The sequence below is a fragment of the Bos javanicus genome, chromosome 1 (assembly GCF_032452875.1).
Source record: "Bos javanicus breed banteng chromosome 1, ARS-OSU_banteng_1.0, whole genome shotgun sequence".
In the NCBI taxonomy this organism is placed as follows: domain Eukaryota; kingdom Metazoa; phylum Chordata; class Mammalia; order Artiodactyla; family Bovidae; genus Bos; species Bos javanicus.
The window spans coordinates 137,673,332-137,689,438 of NC_083868.1; the positions used below are offsets into that span (position 1 = coordinate 137,673,332).

General features: G+C 40.0%; 1 protein-coding gene across 2 annotated transcripts in view; it reads left to right on the top strand.

Annotated features, from left to right (window-relative positions):
- The window catches only part of CPNE4 (copine 4), a 664,107-nt gene that overhangs the window by 151,705 nt on the left and 496,295 nt on the right, over positions 1-16,107 (top strand). The window lies entirely within an intron of this gene.

Below are 16,107 nucleotides of genomic sequence, written 5' to 3' on the forward strand. Positions count from 1 at the left end.
GTGCTTATTAAGTATCAGGCACTGTTCTAAGTGCTTTATGTAAAACAACTAATTTCATCTGTACAATAATCCTATGAGGAAACAGAAAGATTAAGGATTTGCCCAGGATCATCCAGTTTATAAGTGGAATAGCTAATATTTCCCAGTCAAGCTCCAGGGCCTGAGCTCTTTATTGCTATTTTATACTTAGAGTGCCCATTGGTGTGGCCTTTGGTATTTTGTGTGGCAATACAGCATGTTGAATTCTGCAGTTGGGTTTTGTTGGTTTATTTAAAATTGAAACAAATTGGACAAGGACTGGTTTTTAAGTTTGTGGGGGGCAGGTGCGGTTGATATTTTTTTCTTTGTTCTAGGTACCTGGTTCAGTTCAGTTTAGTCGCTCAGTCATGTCCAACTCTTTGTGACCCCATGGACTGCAGCACGCCAGGCTTCCCTGTCCAGTCCAAGGACTCTCAAGAGTCTTCTCCAACACCACAGTTCAAAAGCATCAATTCTTCAGTGCTCAGCTTTCTTTATGGTCTAACTGTCACTTCCATACCTGGCTACTCTTAACAATGTTTTAAAAAGATCTGATCTCAGGTGAAATGTGAGATAGGGAGGAATAGGGGATGCAGCTGTGGAAGAAATTATTATTATCGTCTCTAAGGGAATGAGATGCCCAGCAGAATTTGGAGGAGGGTTTTGGATCCATGCTGAGTAGAGCAAGTGTACACAAATACCTTGCTTGGATCCCTCAGGACAGACTTCAGTCCTCTTTCTATGTGTTTGCATGGAGCTGACCAGTGCTTCTTTTGGGGCCATTGTCTTCACTGAACAGTAAGAAAAAGGTTCAGAAGATCTCATAGGTAGTATGTTTCCTTACTTGTACATATGTGAAAAAAGGTACTTCTGTGAAAGGATAGTTTGATAGAAGTTGGTGATAAAAGTTGGTGAGCTGATGAAATGTAGGTGAGAAGGCAACAACACACAAGGAAATCAATGACAGATGGCAGATTGGGGATCTTCCTTTAACCTCCATCTTATCCAGGGCTTATATTTTAAATATAAAATAGCATTCACAGGAATCTTAATGTGTAATGTCTCTTTTTCCCTTCTAAATATTCTCCCTGACTTTGTTGGTGGACTTCCCTGTCTTTTATTTTTTGTTTAACAAAACTAAGTGGAAAACCTACACTAGGAAAAAGAGACTTGTGGAAAAATAGAGGAAAAGACTTCATCTCCTAAAACTCCCTTTACATCATTTATTTGTGTATATTTCTTTTCAGTCTTTTCCTTCTGGCATTCATATTCTTACATGATATTTATGATGCACATAAATTTTCTTTTGTGATTTTATTACATAGCAGAATGTTTTTTGCATATTGCTATAATATTCATAATTTTAATTTTAAGCCTGCATTATATCCCATCAAGTAGATTTATTTAATCATTTTCCTATTTTTTTCACTTTTAATTGTTTTCAAAATTACCCTACTTTAAATAATGCTGCAGGATCCGTCTTTGATATAAGGCATTCCCCTTCCTTTTGGATTAGTTCCTATGAGAGATTCTGTCAGAGTGGAACTAGTGGAACAGGATAGGACACTTTTGGGGCTTTTGATGCATTTGCCAAATTGCTTTTGCAAAGCGTTTTTCTACAGAGTTACTTGAAGTGTGTTTGCACACAGCTACCAGCTTGCAAACATTTTGTTACCAGTGCACAGTGAAATCAGAAAGTTGTGCCACACTGTAAGGTAATTCACTGCTTCCTTCATCTCTAAAGTCTTTTTAAAAATAGTGTCAGCTGAGCTTCCAGCATCCTTAGTGACATGACTGAGTTATATTTTGGAACTTTTGAGAAGCACTTCTCTAAGAAATTTTAGTCTTAAGAGTGTACATTTAGGGTATAGTTGGGAAAACAGAGCCCACACAAAGTAACTAATAGAAGAGATTTAATACAAATAACTAGTAAGAAAAACATTGGAAATGTTGAGAAACTAAGTAAGCACTGTGTGAAAACCCAGAGATTAACAATAGGGAGGTGCTGGTTGATTTAGGGTAGAGCAGTGATGTGCTGAAGCTAGCTTATAGAGGTTTGTGAGTCAATTGTTAAATCCAGGAATTTTGCAAGCCTGGGTGTAAGTATTTACACCATGCTGCTGCTGCTGCTGCTAAGTCACTTCAGTCGTGTCCGACTCTGTGCAACCCCACAGACGGCAGCCCACTAGGCTCCTCTGTCCCTGGGATTCTCCAGGCAAGAATACTGGAGTGGGTTGCCGTTTCCTTCTCCAATGCATAAAAGTGAAAAGTGAAAGTGAAGTTGTTCAGTCGTGCCCGACTCTTAGTGACCCCGTGGACTGCAGCCTACCAGGCTCCTCCATCCATGGGATTTTCCAGGCAAGAGTACTGGAATGGGGTGCCATTGCCTTCTCCGACTTACACCACAGATATTGGCAAACATTTCAAATCAGAACTTTACTTCCTATCAAGAGAACCAGTTGTTGAGCATTTACTGGGGCATACCACTGGGATAGAGGGACAGATGTTAGTACCAGCTGGACCACCCAGCGAAGCTGGATTTGTGGAAGGAGGGCCTATCTAATGGGAGCCAGAAAGGTAGAGGAGATGCAGGTAGTGCTGGAAACATTGCCAGAAAAGGATATGAGGAAGGAGTGGCATCCCAGGTCTCCCATCTATGTCTTCCAGTGACCACACCCCTGGTGGAAGCTGGTTGCCAAGGTTGCAGGAAGAGTCTGAAACACAGTTAAAAACACCGAGGTAACTGACCAGCCAGGAGAAATATCAATAACCTCAGATATGCAGATGACACCACCCTTATGGCAGAAAGTGAAGAAGAATCTAAAGAGCCTCTTGATGAAAGTGAAAGAGGAGAGTGAAAAAGTTGGCTTAAAGCTCAATATTCAGAAAGCTAAGATCATGGCATCCAGTCCCATCACTTCATGGCAAATAGATGGGAAAACAGTGGAAACAGTGGCAGACTATTTTTTGGAGCTCCAAAATCACTGCAGATGGTGATTGCAGCCATGAAACAAAAAGACGCTTACTCTTTGGAAGAAAAGTTATGACCAACCTAGACAGCGTATTGAAAAGCAGAGACATTACTTTGCCAACAATGGTCCATCTAGTCAAGGCTATGGTTTTTCCAATGGTCATGTATGGATGTGAGAATTGGACTGTGAAGAAAGCTGAACGCCAAAGAATTGATGCTTTTGAACTGTGGTGTTGGAGAAGACTCTTGAGAGTCCTTTGGACTGCAAGGAGATCCAACCAGTCCATCCTAAAGGAGATCAGTCCTGGGTGTTCATTGGAAGGACTGATGTTGAAGCTGAAACTCCAATATTTTAACCACCTGATGCGGAGAGCTGACTCATTTGAAAAGACTCTGATGCTGGGAAAGATTGAGGGCAGGAGGAGAAGGGGACAACAGAAGATGAGATGGTTGGATGGCATCACCAATTCAATGGACATCGGTTTGGGTGAACTCCAGGAGTTGGTGATGGACAGGGAGGCCTGGCGTGCTGCAGTTCATGGGATCGCAAAGAGTTAGACACAACTGAGCTGAACTGAACTGACTAGCACATAGACCTTCTGACAACTCTCAGTAAGTGAGAGAATCACACACTCAGTCATGAAGTAGTACATATTTATTTAGTGCTAACACATGCCTTTTAGTGCCAGTTCAGTGTGTGGTCCTGTGCTCAAAGTGAGAAGCACCTGACAATCTATTTAAACCACACACCTACTACCTTCTATGTTTGGTGAAAGCTGGCAAATGTGGACATTGCCCTGGGACATAACTGATGCACATTCTTCTGTATCTGTCCCTTGGAACAAGACTGGATTTACCTCTCTGTTCTTCGTGCAGAACTACAGAATTCAGAGAAAGCCTTGTAGAATATAATTCATGCTAGCTGTGCCAGTTCCTGGGTGTCTTTGTTATGTGGAATCTGGTAACTAAGTGAAGAAAAAAAGAAAAAACCTGGGAGGCTGAACTTCTTTGCATAATAAAGAGATTGTTGTGGGTGTCAGGGTGAGAGAGAGAAAAACAAGGTGAACTTCTGTTTTAGAAAATTTTGAAGTTTGGCAAAAGAGACTCCATGGAGATAAGCACTGTCCACCAGAACTTCCTACAGTGATGGGAATGTTCTGCATGTTTACTGGCCAGTACTGGCCAGTTGCTCGTCCCAGGTGGCTCCTGAGCAGTTGAAAGGTGGACTGTATAACTGAGGAATGGAAAAGTTTAATTACTTAAATTTAATTAATTTGAGGGTAAATAAGTAGCTGCTGTGATTTCAGAGTCTCTTTGGGTGATAAAGAATTAGGGTATGTGGGGAGATGAGGAAAGGGAGTTAGTTAACATGTTATATTCATAGGATGTTGTTTTTATAGCTAAAATTCTTTTGGGGAAGATATACCTAGAGATTGACATCTCTTTGTTATTACTTGTGATTGCTGGCCTGTGCTTTTTGTAATAGTATTCCATCCGGAAAAGGCCCTGTTATTCCCTCATTAACAGCTCAGGTACTACTGCTGTAATTATAACTACCTTCAGATGCCCTGCTCATATATGGTGAGGGGGAGTGCTCTTGCTCTTTAATAGTATGTAGCCTGTTTGCACAGAGTCGGACACGACTGAAGTGACTTAGCAGCAGCAGCAGCAGCCTGTTTGCACGGAGAAGGCAATGGCACCCCACTCCAGTACTCTTGCCTGGAGAATCCCATGGACGGAGGAGCCTGGTAGGCTGCAGTCCATGGGGTCACTGGGAGTCGGACACGACTGAGCAACTTCACTTTCACGCATTGGAGAAGGAAATGGCAACCTACTCCAGTGTTCTTGCCTGGAGAATCCCAGGGACGGGGGAGCCTGTTGGGCTACCATCTCTGGGGTCGCACAGGCGACTTAGCAGCAGCAGCAGCAGCAGCAGCAGCCTGTTTGCAATGGAAGAGAACATTTGATCTCTGAAGTGTATCATAAAAATGTAAGCCTGATTGTCAGACTCAAAAGGACCTACAATCCGATCTTCTGTGTTATTAACCATTGTTGTTGCTGTTCAGTTGCTAAGTTGTGTTGACACTTTGTGACCCCATGTACTGCAGCATGCCAGACTTCTCTGTCCTCCACTGTCTTCCAGAGTTTGCTCAAATTTTTGTCCATTGAGTCAGTGATGCTATCTAATCATCTCATCCTCTGTTAATGGTATTGAGTCAATAAGATTACATAGTAGTTTGCATCTCTTAAACTCCCTCCCCTATATTACCCTTCCCCACTTCCATCTCCCTGCATGTAACAACTAGTTTATTCTCTGTATCTGTGAGTCTGTTTCTGTTTTGCTATATACATTCCTTTGTTTTATTTTTTAGATTCCACCTGTAAGTGATAACATACAGTATTTGTCTTCCTCTGACTTACTTTGCTAAGCATAATACTCTCTAGGTCCATCCATGTTATTGTAAATGGCAAGATTTCAATTTTGGGGGGAGAGGAGTAATATTTCATTGTATATATATACACCACATCATTTTATCCATGAAGGATATATTGTACAGTACAAGGAGTTATAGCCATTATTTTGTAGTAACTTTAAATAGAATATAATCTATGAAACTACTGAATCACTTTTCTGTAAACCTAAAACTAATATAATATTGTACATCAATTATGCTTCAAAAAATAGTTGAAGATAAATTGTGTCTTTGAAATATTGGGAATCAGTTTTTCTGAAATGTAGAACAGATTGTCACTCTTTGCAGACCAGCAGGGTTTGGAGTGTATGTCTGAGGGCTGAGGAGCTGGAAAGGATGCTTTTTGTTTCTTCTCAGAGTATAAACACGAGATGGTAAAACTTCTGGTAAATCTTTAATGAACATGACTGTAACTCTCAAAAAGGAAGGAAAGGAAAACTTGTAGCTTGGAAATATATTCCCAATGGAGAATTTCAGATCTGTCATTTAATTTCCCTAATTTAATTCATATCCATTTTAAAAATCACCCCTGCTTCTCGACATGTAATTGTGACAGTAAATGGTACAGTTCAGTGTGATGAGGATAATTTAGAACACATTTCGTCTTCCAATGAAGAATGGAAATATTTCCCTCTGTCTTCTAGTGAGTGCTGATATTCACTAACTCCCTGAAATGAAGCTTCTTATGTAAATAGAATAAATTGACACTTCTCAGGGATTTGAAAGGCAAGAGCCCTTGTGAACTGGAGACTTTTATTCAGTTTCCAGGAGCATATCCTCTGTTCCCTGGATGTGCTGGATGTTCTCCATGAAGCAGAGCTATACTCCTGCTACCTTGGCCCTTGGCAGAGATCTTGTAAATAGCATAGTACTTGTCCTCATTGGAAAAAGCCGAATGATTCCCCACAGTACTAGAATGTTGTTCCATCACCTCTAATTCCATTTTCCATTTAATTTCTTCATAGGAAGCTGTAAATAATTCTGAAGATGAATTACCCTTGGATAAATTCCATATGAAAACATGTTATGATGAATCACATGCTTTGGTAGATTGTTGGTAATAATTGTTAATAATCAATGTGGTTATATTCAATACATTATCAGTGGATATTAATGCAAGATTACTATTGTTTGTAATAATAAAGTATCCATATAATACTTTACGTTCAGAAAACCCATCTAATTATATTACTTCATTTATTTCTCATAATATCCCTGTAAAAAGGTGACACAGACATTGAAATTAACCCTAGCATGAACTGAGTACTATGAAAAAGACATGGTTTGTGTCCTCGATGACTTCAGGCTCCAGTAGAACAAAGCCCATCTCAGAGACAGAGGCCTTGGAGACTTAGATGGTCATGTGAACTTGACAAAGGGGGCTTAAAACAAGGTCCTAACTTAAACCCCTTCCTTTCCTTGAATGTGTGGAGGATAGTCTATTTCAAGGGTCCCTAGACTACCTTTGTTTGAGGTAGAACTAAAAATCAATCATTCCTCCATCCCTCCACTATTTCCCATCTTCTCTCACCACTCCCCACCTACCCAGATGTAGGGTCTATATGCCACATGACCCAGCATCCCTACTGGCAGCACCAGGAGAAATATGGGTTCGTGGTGGTGGGCTTGCCCACTCCCAGATATGTAGGCTGTGAACTGTTTTCAGAGGTTCTTTCTTGACTGGAGGGCTCATGGAGGAGTGGAACTTGTGGAACACATTTCTTTCATGCTTGGGTAAGGGGTGAGGCAGCATCCTTTTGTGTGTTGAACCAGGAGATAGTCCAAGATAGTAGTTTCACCTATATTGGAGATTTTCAATTTTCTATTGCTCCAAAGTGCTAGAATTTTATGGAAATGTGTCAGGCAATGTGAACATTTAGGTGTAACAAAATAAAGTAATCGTCTCTAATTGTTAATACCAGCCATGTATTCATCATTTTACGTGTTTTCCTTCTAATCCTCACAAGTGCTCTGCAATGTAGACTTTATTAACCAGGTGAGAAAACTGAGGCTTGGGCCGAATTAATAAATCACCAGGTTCCAAAGCTAGTCAATGGTAAAGCTGGAATCTGGTTGACTCTAAAACCCACGTTCTCTCTGTTTTCCCAGAGGTCGAGAATTTAAAGCTAAATACCTCTATTTAATCTCCAGACATGTTTTACCTTCATGGTGTTTTAACAAGTTTTGCACTGGTTGACAAAATTTAAAGATCGGGAGATTTTTCATAAAATTCCAGATCTTTTGTTCCTTTTGTCAGGAAGACTGGCAACATTAATTCTTGTGAAGTTATGGTCAGCAGCTGCCCCCTATCCAGAGTCCGAGTGTGTCCTTGTGCTCACTTGGAGGATGCCTTCTTCTCTCACTGGGATGGCTTGAATGGTCCCCTGGAGGTGTTTGAGTTCAGACCTTACTCCTGCAACTGCAGGGCTGGGCCTCTGAAACATGGCTAACCTCTCAGTTGTGGACTCAGACAAGAGCTGAAAAATGAAAATTAAGTCAATTAAAGCATTCCCTCTGGATATCACAAACAAGCTCCTTTCTTGTAAGATTTTCTGTTCACACTTCGCTGACTCTCAGCATTTGAGTAGGTAACACCTAGCATGATGATGATGATGATGATAAAAAACAACAGTTTCCTGCAGTTGTTCACAAAGTTTCCACAGTGGTTTCACATCAAATTGCTATTTGGGAAAACTTTGATGTTGCTTTTCACTTACCCCTTAACATGTCCTTAAATGAGAATAATTTCTTTTCTTAAAAAAAAAAGAAATTAATTTTGGTGATATTAGAAACCTTACCCTGAGCACTGAATAGGAAAGGAAACAAAATGAAATATTAGAAGCAAAAAATATTTCCTTTCTGCCGCTGGTGATTACATCCCTGTGACCAGGGACTGCATTGCCATGATGCTCACTGCAATTATGATGCTTCTTGGATGAAAGGGAAGATTACTGGATTGTGTAATATGTGACTAAGTAGTTTTTTTAATCATTGAAATCAAGTTGTCAATGTTATGATATCTGAGAGCAGAATGACACAATATGGGAAATTTGAGGCTGCAAATGAGAAAAAAAACCAATTTGAATTGAAACTTTTTTTACTACTAATTCTCTTGGGGACCTGGAAGGCAGTTTATCAGCTGGAAGGATAATATCAGGCCTCCTGCAAAGAGGAAAGCACCATGATATGGGTTTCACTGCCTCCTTAGCTCAAACAACTGGCAAGGTAAACTCAGCATTGCTTGCCATGGGTTTTGTAATGTGTCTTGATTTCCTATGTTGAGTGTTTGAAAATGTGATTCTGGGCAGGGAAAGAAGATATCTGTGATTTAGAGCTCTCTGACTCTAGCTCAAACCACCTGCAACATTTCAAAGGAGATATATTTCATTTTAATATTTATTCATTTTAATATTTATTTTATTTTATTCATATTCATATTAATATTCATTTTAATATTTATCTAGTTACTATGATAATCATCTTAAAATTACCTTGCCTTTGTAATTTCAATCAATCTTATCTTTTTATTAACTGTAATGGTGCTTTACTGATGATACCTTAAATATATTGAAAGTTATCGTGCAATGTATAAGGCACTCTTTTTAAGCACTTTACATGTGTCATCCTATGTACATATCAAAACAGCCCTACAAATTGTCCTATGAAGTGTAGTTATTTTATAGAGAGGCATAGAAGAATTAAGCAACTTGCTCAATGGTCACACAAGTTATAAGTGGAGGAGCTGTGACAAATTGAATCCAGACTGTCTGACTGCAGACCCTGCTGCGAGGACCCTTCACTGCCCATCTCTGAGAATAATGCATCTCAGTCATTGGGTGTCTGCTGCGTGCCATGTGCTGGATTTTTACATGCATATTCACAGAGTTCTCACAACAATGTTAGCAGACAGGAACTGATTACCCATTTTACAGGTGAAAAAATGCCACTCACGTCAAGTCTAGTTAGAAGTGGTATTAGGACTTGAACTCAAACCTTCATATCTCCAGTGCCCACGAAGCTTGAGTGACCTTGGAATGCCTCCTAACTCTTCTGAACCTCTCCTACCGCCTCATGTCTAAATGGTTGTCATTAGGATTGAAATATTGGCTGACAGGATACTGATAGTGCTGATACTGTAGTCTCTGCAATTAGACCATTTTGGTCATATGTAAACTTACATAGAAGCCTTACCTTCCCTGGCCCTGCGTTCTCTCCATCTACAACATGGAGGTAACAGTAAAACCTGCTCCATGAATTTACTGTTAATGTAAGGACAGAATGAAATGATGCTTAACAGAGTCCCTGTGGCATAAACGTTAAATGTTACTTTGCTTAAAGAATATAATGTGTGCAAAACTAACATGATTAGTATATTACATAGGATTCCATAAGTAGAAGATGTTATCAGGTAATACCTTACATGAGGTGTGTTTAACACCACCAATAAGTTTTTGTTGGCTGCCTCGTCCAAGTGTTCTTGGTTCCATTCTTTGTGTTAAAATAAGAGAACTTTCAATCAAAAAGTCTGACAGGTCTCTAAGTTTCTCCCAAACCTCTGACTAACCACTTTGATTGATCTGTTTTGGCTCTCCTGGTAAGGAATTATCTAAGCCTCTTCCTCCCCTGCAATCCCTGCATCTTGAAAGAAGATGAATAGTCTTGAAGCAACTTCCTTTTACTTGTCTGTGTTCTCTAATCTGTGGATGGGAATCAGAGAGGCCATTCTGATAACCTTGCCTTTCCATCTTTGCTTCTGTACCAATGTCAGCTAGCACTGTTCAGCAGTCTTAGAAGAGAAGTGACAAGAAAATCCTTCCTTCAGGAAGCTCCAGATGTTCTCAGGGTCAGTTTATAGGCTAATTAAATATTTTATCTCTACTCAAGCTCAGAAATGTTCAACTGCCTGCCTTGGCTAGTCTGTTTTCAAATACTTGATATTTCAAAACCTTCTTCCAATTTGAGAATTCAGTCTTAGATAGTTTCTTCTTGAGTGTGAAGACTAGTTCTTATTAAAAGATTACAATTTGAGAACTGTGTATGTAAATAAGAAATTTTTTAACTTTTATTTTTAGAAATTTATCTATGTATTTAAATTGGAAGATATTTACTTTACAATACTGTGATGGGTTTTGCTATACATTAGTATGAATCAGCCATAGATATGCATGTGTCCCCTACATCCTGAACCTCGCTCCCACCTCCCTCTTCACCCTATCCCTCTAGGTTGTCACAGCGCACTGGCTTTGGGTGCCCTGCTTCATGCATCAAACTTGCACTGGTTATCTGTTTTACATATGGTAATGTATATGTTTCAATGCTATTCTCTCAAATCATCCCACCCTCTTCTCCCACTGAGTCCAAAGTCTGTTCTTCATGTTTGTGTCTCCTTTGCTGCCCTGTATAACTGATTAACAATGTTGTGGTAGTTTCAGGTGGACAACAAAGGGACTCAAGCTTCCTTGGTGGCTCAGACTGTGAAGAATCTGCCTACAATGCAGGAGACCTGGGTTCAATCCCTAGATTAGGAAGATCCCCTGGAGAAGGAAATGGCAACCCACTCCAGTATTCTTGACTGGAGAATTCCATGGACAGAGGAGCCTGGTGGCTGCAGACCATGGGGTCACAAAGAGTCAGACACAACTGAGCCACTAACACTTCCATACATATACATGTATCCATTTGCCCTCAAAGTCCCCTCCCATCCAGGCTGCAGAGTTCCCTGTGCTATACAGAAGGCCCTTGTTGGTTATCCATTTTAAATATAGCAGTGTATATGTCAATTCCAAACTCCCTTCCCCCCCCATCCTTCTGCCTGGCAATTGTAAGTTCATTCTCTAAGTCTGTGAATCTGTTTCTGTTTTGTACAAAGTTCATTTGTACAATTTTTTTCTAGATTCCAAGTATAAATGAAATCATATGATATCTGTCTTTATCTGACTTACTTAGTATGATAATCTCTGCATCCATCCATGTTGCTGAAAATGGCATCATTTTTTATGGCTGAGTAATATTCCATTATATATATGAATGTCTATATATATATACACACACACACACACACACAATATCTTCTTTTTTAAAAATTTATTTATTTTAATTGGAGGCTAATTATTTTACAATATTGTGGTAGTTTTTGTCGTACATCAACATGAATCAGCTGTGGATGTACATGTGTCCCCCTAATACTCCATACATAAAATTCTGTAATGTCATATTCCATTGTATATACATACCATGTCTTCTTTACCCATTCATTTGTCAATGGGCATTTAGGTTGGAAGCAAGAAAATTTGGTACCTTTTAAACACTCACTTTGAATTCTAGCCTTTTCAGACAACTTCTGAGGAACTGGGATTTGTGGTAGGAGAACCAATATAAGTCTGCCTCCCTTGAAGCTTTTGTTTTCCAGTTTGTTCCAATTACTTCTGTTGTATAACAATCACCCTAAAGTTTAACAGCTTGAAACTACAATTTTTTTAATCTGATGGATTCTGTGACCTCAGACAGGGCCCAGTGGTGCAGGCTTATCTCTGATCCCAAGGGTCCAGGGCCTCAGCTGGGAAAACTAGAGAGGATGGCAGGGCTTGGGGCTAGGGTTCAAATCACCTGAAGGCCCTTCAGTCTAGGACTTCCAACTGGAGCGTCTGCATGTGGCCCTCTATGTTTGGTGATCTCAGGACAATAAGTAAAGTGTTTCATGTTTGCTATCCAGTTAAACCATGGACAATGAAGGCTGAGGTCCCTCTTCTGGTTCTTGACACCAGTTTTAAGAATAATGTATAAGAAATAGAGATGCTGACATAGAGAACAAACATATGGTCACCAAAGGAGGAAAAAGGGTGGGATGAGTTGGGAGATTTGGATTGACATGTATACATTGCTATGCATGGGATAGGTAACTAGTGAGATCCTGTTGTATACCACAGGGAACTCTATGGTGACCTAGATGGGTGAGAATCCCAGAAAGGAGGGAATATGTATAAACATATGGCTGTACAGCAGAAACTATCAGAGCACTGTGACAATAAACTGGAAAAAAGAATAATGCATAAATATTACTGCACTAAATATAAAGAAGAAGAAATAAAGGCATAGCCCTTCCACGGTTTTTTTAATAGATTCCCCATATCAATCTATAAAAGTCAGTACTGTTATTTTTACAGCCAGTTTAGAGATGAGAACCCGAGATTCAGAGATCCCATAATTAAATTTCCAAGATCATATAGTCTATTTATATGGTACCTGCTCTCCAAAATCTTCTGACTCAAAGTTTGAGATCCTTTAGTTGCATAATAAATCCTCTCCCACTGGTATTCATCATTCAAATCCTGGCCCTTTCTGAGAACCCAGTACATCCATGGCTGTGGGAGCCACTTGAGCCCAAACACAACTCCCTACATCTATTTGCTACTTCATTGTTTTCTTGCCCACTCCCTGCCTGCTGCCTTGAAATTTGCTCAACAAATTTTCCAATCCCAGTAAATACTTTCCACACTGATTTACTGGCAAGAGAACAGTTTATCCCATGGGTCAGCCATGATTCACCTACCATGGTGCACATGAAAGTGGTTCATTTTGTATTCATTTAGCAAACACTTATTGAATTCCTACTATGTGTCAGACACTGTGCTATCCATGGGCTAGAAGAACAGCAGGGAGTAACACACAGCCCCAGTGTTTTGTGCAGGTGAAGAGAATAGAAAGTAAACAATGAATGTATAACCTGTTGTCAGGTAGTGGCCGTAGTGGGAAGCAAAATGAAGCAAGGAAGAGGGTGAAGAATGCTGAGAGCATCAGTTTAAAAATTATGGTTAGGGAAGACTTCCTCTGACTATTGAATTGTGCATGGGTAAAGAGTATTCTAACAGAAGGATAAGCAGAGGCCATGATACAGTGACACATGTTTGCTACACTTTCTAAGAAATAGCAGGGAGGCAGGATGGATAAAGAATAGTGGTGTTGGAAGGCAGGGGTGAGAGGAATGTTGTAGGGAGGAAGTGAGGGGCTGGGTCGTATAGAGACTTACAGGCCACAGTAAGGATCCTGGGGGTTCCTGACTTTTATTCCAACATGGAGGGCATGGAAGGCTTGGGGCCTGGGAGTTCAGTTCAGTTCAGTCGATCAATCATCTCCGACTCTTTCCAACCCCATGGACTGTAGTATGCCAGGCTTCTCTGTTCATCACCAACACCTGGAGCTTGCTCAAACTCATGTCCATTGAGTTGGTGAAGCCATCCAACCATCTCATCCTCTGTTGTCCCCTTCTCCTCCTGCCTGCAATATTTCCCAGCATCAGGGGCTTTTCCAGTGAGTTGACTCTTTGCATCAGGTGGTCAAAGTATTGGAGCTTCAGCTTAAGCATCAGTCCTTCCAATGGGTATTCAGGACTAATGACCTTTAGGATTGACTGGCTTGATCTGTTTGCTGTCCAAGGGATGCTCAAGAGTCTTCTCCAACACCACAGTTCAAAAACATCAATTCTTCAGCGCTCAGCTTTCTTTACGGTCCAACTCTCATATCCATACATGACTAGTGGAAAAACCATAGCTTTGACTAGATGGACCTTTGTTAGCAAAGTAATGTCTCAGCTTTTTAATATGCTGTCTAGGTTTGTCATAGCTTTTGTTGCAAGGAGCAAACGTCTTTTAAATTTCATGGCTGTAGTCACTATCCACAGTGATTTTGGAGCCCAAGAAAATAAAGTCTGTCACTGTTTCCATTGTTTCCCCATATATTTGCCATGAAATGATGGGACTGGATGCCATGATCTTCGTTTTTAGAATGTTGAGTTTTAAGCCAGGTTTTTAACTCTTCTCTTTCTCTTTCATCAACAGGCTCTTTAGTACCTCTTTGCTTTCTGCCATAAAGGTGGTGTCATCTTCATATTTGAGGTTATTGATATTTCTCCCGGCTATCTTGATTCCAGCTTGTGCTTCATCCAGCCTGGCATTTGCCATGATGTCCTCTGCATATAAATTAAATAAGCAGGATGACCATATGCAGCTTTACCATACTCTTTTTTCCCAATTTGGAACCAGTCCATTGTTCCATGCCTGGTTCTAACTGTTACTTTTTGACCTGCATACAGATTTCTCAGGAGGCAGGTAAGGTGGTTTGGTATTCTCATTTCTTTTTGAATTTTCCACAGTGTGTAGTGGTCCACACAGTCAAAGGCTTTGGCATAGTCAATGAAAGAAGTAGATGTTTTTCTGAAACTCTCTTGCTTTTTCCATGATCCAAAGATGTTTGGTAGTTTGATCTCTGGTTCCTCTGCCTTTTCTAAATTCAACTTGAACATCTGGAAGTTCTTGGTACACATACTGTTGAAACATAGCTTGGAGAATTTTGAGAATTACTTTGCTAGCATGTGAGATGAGTGCAGTTGTGCAGTAGTTTAAACATTCCTTGCCATTGCCTTTCTTTGGGATTGGAGTGAAAATTGACCTTTTCTAGTCCTATGGCCACTGCTGAGTTTTTCAAATTTGCTGGCATTTGAGTACAGCAGTTTCACAGCATCATCTTTTAGGATTTGAAATAGATCAGCTGGAATTTCATCACATCCACTAGCTTTGTTTGCAGCGATGTTACTTGACTTTGTATTCCAGAATGTCTGTAGATGAGTGATCACACTATCATGGTTATCCAGGTCATTAAGGTCTTTTTCGTACAGTTCTTCTGTGTATTCTTGCCACTTCTTAAAATCTTCTGCTTCTGTTAGGTCCATAACATTTCTGTCCTTTATTGAGTACATCTTTGCATGAAATGTTCCCTTGGTATCTCTAATATTCGTGAAGAGAGCTCTAGGTCTTTCCATTATATTGTTTTCCTCTATTTCTTTGCATTGATCACTTAGGAAGACTTTCTTATCTCCACTTGCTATTCTTTTTAACCCTGCATTCAGATGGATATATCTTTCTTTTTCTACTTTGCCTTTCACTTCTCTTCTTTTCTCAGCTATTTGTAAGGCATCCTAAGACAACCATTTTTCCTTTTGGCATTTCTTTTTCTTGGGGATGGCTTTGATCACCTACTCCTGTTCAATGTCACTAACCTCTGTCCATAGTTCTTCAGGCACTCTGTCTATCAGATCTAATCCCTTGAATCTATTTGTCACTTCTACTGTATAATCATAAGGGATTTGATTTAGGTCATACCTGAATGGTCTAGTGGTTTTCCCTACTTTCTTCAATTTAAGTTCTGAATTTTGCAATAAGGAGTTCATGATCTGAGACACAGTCAGATCCCGTCTTGTTTTTGCAGACTGTATAGACATTCTCCACCTTTGGCTGCAAATAATATAATTAATCTGATTTTGTTATTCATCATTTGGTGATGTCCCTGTGTAGAGTCATCTCTTGTGTTGTTGGAAGAGGGTGTTTGCTATCACCAGTGTGTTCTCTGGGCAAAACCTTGTCAGCCTTTGCCCTGCTTCATTTTACACTCCAAGGCCAAACTTGGGCAGGGAAGTGATTGGGATTTTAAGAGATAACACTGTTGTACCAGTGTACAGAGACTACATTTGTCTAAGGGAGAGAGATTATAGTTTGGTAACCGTGGAGATGAGAAGTGGTTGGAAATGATATCTATTTAAAAATAGAATATACAGTTTGCTGATGGATTGGATGTAGAGTGTGAGAAGAAGAG